This window comes from Sminthopsis crassicaudata, chromosome 4 (genome assembly GCF_048593235.1).
Source record: "Sminthopsis crassicaudata isolate SCR6 chromosome 4, ASM4859323v1, whole genome shotgun sequence".
NCBI lineage: Eukaryota > Metazoa > Chordata > Mammalia > Dasyuromorphia > Dasyuridae > Sminthopsis > Sminthopsis crassicaudata.
In genome coordinates, this window is record NC_133620.1 from 135846384 (window position 1) to 135852846 (window position 6463).

General features: G+C 36.5%; 1 long non-coding RNA gene across 1 annotated transcript in view; it reads right to left on the bottom strand.

Annotated features, from left to right (window-relative positions):
- Window positions 1–4462, bottom strand: part of LOC141541166 (uncharacterized) — a 28379-nt gene extending 23917 nt beyond the window's left edge. Inside the window, exon 1 of the long non-coding RNA XR_012481674.1 lies at window positions 4416–4462. This is a non-coding gene — a long non-coding RNA (uncharacterized LOC141541166). The remainder of the gene's footprint in view (window positions 1–4415) is intronic.
- Between the last annotated feature and the right edge of the window lie 2001 nt (window positions 4463–6463).

Below are 6463 nucleotides of genomic sequence, written 5' to 3' on the forward strand. Positions count from 1 at the left end.
AGTCCTGGTGCTTCTGGTTTATGAGCTAATCAAAGGGAAGTCACAAGGGGATCCCATTGGGTTGGGGCAAGCATTCCTGGTCCTTTGAATACTCACAGAGAAAGACCACAATGACAAGCTAGGAGTAATACTTGAATCACACTTTAACACACATAACAAGAACAAGCATTCAGCATGGGTATAAGGGATTGGATGGATGGGAAAGAGAAAGGGGAGGAAGAGGGCAACAGAACCAAAGTTCTGAGTTGGGAGTTCTTAGGCATGGACCTGTAACTTATAGGACAAGAGTTTGGGGGACACAGTTTATAGGAATTTGTGAGGAAGGGAAGGCAAGCTAATTTTTATCCAGCCACCTTGAGCTTAGTTCATTAACATATCAACGTCATGTCAAAGTTATCAATAACATCTTAGATTTAGTTCATTTTCTTAATACTTTGCTTATTTAACTATATAAGGCTAGAATTGATCAGAATATTACAGACTTGAGGGCACTTAGCCACTAAAGATCTGGTACACTGGGACTTAGCTGGCTTTCCCTAATTTAGTTTCAGGAAGTGGCTTCAGTTAATTTATGAGGCAGTTGTCAGTGGCTCCTATGCTCCCCTAATTTATGAGACAGTGTGCAAGTAACTGTTATGCTCCCTTAATTTATGAGACAGTTTGTAAGTGACTTCCATGTTCTCCTTTACATTCTTACTTCCTACAATTGTTATCTTATCCTAGCTACTTACAGACTTATTATATACTATCTGGGGTGAGGGAAGTAAAGGAGGAGTGGTTATAAAGAACAGAACAAGATCCAATTTCAACACGTTATCCAAAGTCCAGGAAAAGTGAGAGATTCAGTAAATACAAAAGATATTGATATAGTGAAAATTTAAGACCAGCCCTTGGTGTCTGATTTTGACTATGCCAACTCACTCAATCTATACTGACATGTGCAAGTTGAGCTTAGTCTACTAATACAAGATGTCCCAAAAGTCTTATTGGAGTTTTAACTTTAATACCTCATAACTACACTAAGTCTTTTGGGATACCATGAATGCCTATTTCTTTGTGGACTAGGAACAAAGCAGAATTGTAGCAGCTCAAAAGAAACACGAAATGCACAAATTTAGAGACAATTCCCATTCAAATAGTTATATAGACTAAATGTTCCTGATCCATGGAAGAGCCTGTGGAGCTTTTGTTGGTCTGATCAGCCACAGCTGGAAACACTGAACATTGACCCTGACATCATGATGTTATTTTGATCCTTTTTAAACATGAAGGACAAAAATGAATGAATGTTTGCTTCTAGATAATAAAATATAAAGGATATGTGTACTATGTCCTGAGTCCTAAATATAACATAACAAATACATAGAAATGGAGATAGCATATATTTGAAAGATAAATTTAGATTTTTTATGTTTAAATATAGTTACACGTAAAACAATTTTGTGCATTTGTTTTCAAAACACTGAGTTCTAGTTTCTCTTCCCTTTTCTTCCCCCCCCCACATTGAGTAGGCACATGTGAAATTATGTAATCCATTTCCATAAAAAGTCCTGTTGAAAAAGAAAAAAAAAGAACCCTTAAGAAAAATGAAGTAAAAAATGTATGCTTCAATCTGTATTCAGACACAGTCAGTTCTTTTTCTGGGTATGGATAGCATTTTTCATCATAAATCTTTCAGAGTAGTCTTAGATCATTGTATTGCTGAGAATAGCAAAGTCATTCACAGTTGATCATCCCACAACATTGTTATTACTTTGTACACAGTACATTTCATTTTGCTTGAGCTCCAGAGAACTTTCCAGGTTTTCCTGAGAGCATTCTGTTCATCATTTCTTATAGAACAATAATATTCCATTATAATCACATATCACAATTTATTCAGCCATTCCCCAATTGAATGGGCATCCTCTCAATTTCCAATTCTTTGCTTTGAGAAAAGAGGTGCTGTAAATATTTTTGTGCATATAGATTATTTTCCTTTGAAAAAATATCTTTTGGGATTTATGCCTACTAGTAGTATTTTTAGGTGATATTAATCCTCTCCTTCATAGATTAATATCCACTGGTAGTTTTTGTGAATGGTCTTTTAATAGATCCTGAAAATATATTAATTATTTTTTTCCTTTTGGAAGTGGATGTATTTATATTTCTTGGCTGGATTGGGCACTTAGTACCTTTAAATAAGAAAAAAATGTTTTCTTTTGTGGCTTGGGAAATCTTTATTTTGACTCAGCTTCTGTAATTAGACATTATTCAAGTTTGGACGTAGAAAAGAGAATTGTTTCTTTTATTCCCTGCTCCTGCTTCATTATTAATATTTTTGATGCATCACCTTTCCTTTTGCATTGAATATGATGGAAAAATAGAAGGCACTTTAAATGAAGACAATACAAGAGAAATGATCATAAGGAAGATGATGAGTAGCTCATTTTCACATTTCTTTGACACACACTGATTGGGGAAGGTGGGTTGTAATTCCTATCCACAATCATTTGATTTTGTAAAATTTATTTTATATCATTTTATAAAAATGTGAAAGTGTCATTTCCTCTTTTCATGACTTCTAGAATGTTTACAGGACAGTCATCTTGTTTGGCTCTGAATCAAACTCAAAACTGACTATAGTCTAATATATCACTGCAGTATTTACCCATTTTTCCTTTCAATAAGAATTAGATTTACCATGTTTATTTATACAATGATGATTAAATTAAAGACCTCAGGAATATTTATAGCTGTGATGGCCTCTGTGGTTGACTGGAAGAAAGGGGAAGTGAGAAATTCTTATCAGCTGACTAACTCACATATCAGAAAAGTATGGCTATATGTAAAGTAGAAGCCAACACAATTAAACAGTTGAAAGAACTTGTGGAACCTTCAATAAACCACAAAAACCTGCTTTCTGGATTATGCTCAGTGCATCACAAGTGAGGGTAAACCAGCCTTTGGAAATATGTTTTTAATGACACAAAAAATATCCATGAGATTCTACGAGTATAATATTCAACAGAATGAAACTCTGGCTGCCAAAGCATAGCCCTTTGGCCAATCACAATAGAAAAGTGTTTATGGATGGCACTTTCCATAAGGCTGTGCCAACAGTTGTTCCATTGGAAATGAGACTTCTTTTGATTTTAAGCTCTTGTGGATGTTTCCACCATGTCAGAATATCACTGTTCTGTGACCACTTGGCAAGTGGAAAGCAGTGGAAAAACTAATGTACTATTTAGCAGGGAGAGTCAGAGTAGAAGGTTTTGTCTTACTGGGTAGTGAAAAATATTAAGATGTAAACTTTGATGGTGCCTTAGGATTTAACAATGTATTTGATTAGAAAAAAAAACATAAGCCACCGTTTCTTCAGTTGTGACTACTGATTTTACAGATGTGTGTATTTAATTATGTATAACGTTCAAAATAATTTAACATAACTAGCTTTTTATATACCACTTATATCATTGCTCTTAATACCTTTGGAATTAAGAACTAGATCTTAGTCCTAAAAGCTGTCTTATAATTACTGCTCTTTCTGGATCCGCACTCAGTCATGAGCTTATATTTATATAACTATGGAAAGTTTTTAGCCCTTTACTTCCATTGTTTCATTTGATCCTCATAACTTCTCTGTAAAATAGATGCTATTATTATTATTCCCAGTTTGAGGGAGAATTCTAATAGTCCCTAAACTTTGGACAGAAGGAAGAGAGAAATGGTAAATTTCCTTTCTTTGAAGACTAATAGTGGCCAATGCTTTTTGAACACCCAGCCAATTACCTCAGTGACACAAGAGAGGAAGCTAAAACTGGCTTATCTGGGTTGTTCAGTGTTGAAGGTAGGGTTTGAGCCCCCATCCTCCTGTTTGGGTCTTTGCAACTCTTTTCACTATATCATGATGCCTCTATTGGGGTGGTGGTGGAAGAAAAGTGACATATATCCATATATAGATAGATAGATAGATAGATAGATAGATAGATAGATAGATAGATGTGCGTATCTATCTATGCATGTATGTTATGTACAGATAGCACCTACTATGCAACTGTCACTGTGCTAAGCTCTTTATAAATTTCTCATTTGACCCTCACAACAACCTGGGAGGTTATTAGTATCCCTGTTTTACATTTGAGGAAACTGAAGTGAACAGAGGTTGTCTTTGCCAGGATTAAACAGCTATTAAGTGTCTGAGGCCAGATTTGAACTGGTATTTTCTTATCTCCATATATACATGCCTCATTTTATACCTGAAAGTGTGTATGTGCTTTAAGTGCTCCTACAGGGGAAACACTGTTAAATGCCTTGGGAAGCATTATACCTAACCTCAATAAAAGGCTCCCTGTTACAAACCCATGACTGGTATAACAATCCCACTCTAATTAAAGCACCAAAGCCCATCCCACCAATAGCAGGAAAGGACATACCAATATCCCAAGCACCTCTTTCTCCCCAAAGAGACGTTACTTTGTGCTGTAGACTCTTCAAAAAGGGAAAAAAAAAAACACTGAGAAACAGACCCAGAATTTGGGACCTTCCATTATACCAGAATAGCAGGGGGGAGGGGGAATAGCAGTAAGTGAAGGGAAAACAGGAGGAGTGGAAATAAATGTTTTTTCCCCATCTTCAAATAAAAAATAATATGGTTTGACTTTTTGTAGTAGGTCCTATACTTGAGAGGTTTTCCTTACCTGCATTGATATAGTCTATCTTCCTTTCTCAGACTAGCGTGCGGTACTTGGTATAACCTAAACAGCTTCTCAGAGCACTTAATTCCAGAAAGAGGCATATAGGGAAGCCCTTATAAATATATAATAACCACCTTTGGATAACACTCAAGTATTTTTACTTCCAAAGACTGATGCTCTTGTGAGGGCCTCTACTTGGATCATCAGAAAATAGACCCAAGTACTCCAACTGAAGATGTGGAAATGTCAGGGGTAGGAGCCTGGGTCCATTTCACACGACTTTGTCAGACCACTCTATCATCAACTATTGATTTGATTGCAAGAGCCTTTAGTTAGTGCAGGAATTCCACTGATAATAATTAAATTTTCAAGAGATGGGCTGGTAGGAGTGAGGAGGAGCATTGAGGAGGGAACAGGCAGCATGTATAGTAGGTTCCAAGAACATTAATGACTGCGTTAGAGTTACATAAAATTAACAGAAATTAGATCTATGGTTACTGAAGAGCCCCTTTTATTTCAAGAGAAGCCATTTAAGGATAACAGTTGGGGATTGTGGTTCAGTGGAGCCTTTTTTAACTGTTCATTTGCCTGTTTCACTGATCACTTTGTGGGAAGCTTTGGCAAATGTGCTATGTTTTAGAAATTAAGACATTTCTTCTTTTATTTGTGTTGCTCAGCTCTGCTGTGCTTTCTGGAGATCATCACAGTAGGGACTGTATTGGAATTCACCCTTTAACCATGGTGAGCCTTGCTTAAACTAACAGTTCTTGCAAAGTGTACAGTAATTAGCTGTTTTCTCCAATTTGTCTTGATTTCTGTCTAAAAGGCTCATTTCCTCTCCCCTTTTATGTAGTCTAATGTGAGTGTAGTTTCAGCATTTCCTTCCTACACAGGCCCCACAATCACTATAAAAGGTTACAACAATCTCAACATGCATTATCTCAAAGTAGAGGTACCAAGTATACTGCTCTGATAGGAAACAGCAGTATTTAAAGGCAGGGTAGCAGTACCTGCAATTGACAGATCTCTCCTTCCCTCCTCCCAAACATTTTGTATGTTAATATGTATCTGAAGGTTAAGCTTGACTTCTTGTTGCTAACTGCTGCTTGTTTTAACTTGGATTTTAGAGGAGGGGGTGAATTTCTTTCCAAATAAAGGGTTGAAAAGTGAAGTGTATTTCAGTCAGCTTCATATGATGCTTTTTTTGGTGAGAAAGAGTTAAGATTCAGTCCATTGTCTGAGACGTGTGTAGTGTTAGGAAACTGGGACATATAGACTCATACACTAGGGGACAACTGATTTCACTCCCTGCTGTCTGGCACAGGAATGAAATTGTAGCCGTGTTTGTAGCAGAAGGTTGGATTATGTATTCCTTTGCAGGAATTAAACCCCGCAGAACAATTTCTGCACAGTGTGGTATGGTGAAAAAAATGCTGGAAAGATGAAGGTTTTTGAGTCCCAGCACTACCACTCAATAGCTATGTGACGTTGGGCAAGTCTTTTCACCCTATTTAGCCCCAATTTCTTTGTGGAAAAGGTAGATAATGAATGCTACTTGTACCTCCTACCTTGAAGGGTTGTTTATAAGGAAAGTATTATGTAAAGTGTGATGTAAGAATGGGAGCTGTTCTTACATGCAAATTCAGTAGAACTTGGCTAGTCCACTGTAGAATTACAGAAGGGTTAGAGTCATTGTCACAGATGCCAGAAGGACTTTAATGCTCTTAACCCAGGTCCCTCGAGGATTTGAATTATTTGAATTACAATTTAATAATGAAATAATTCTT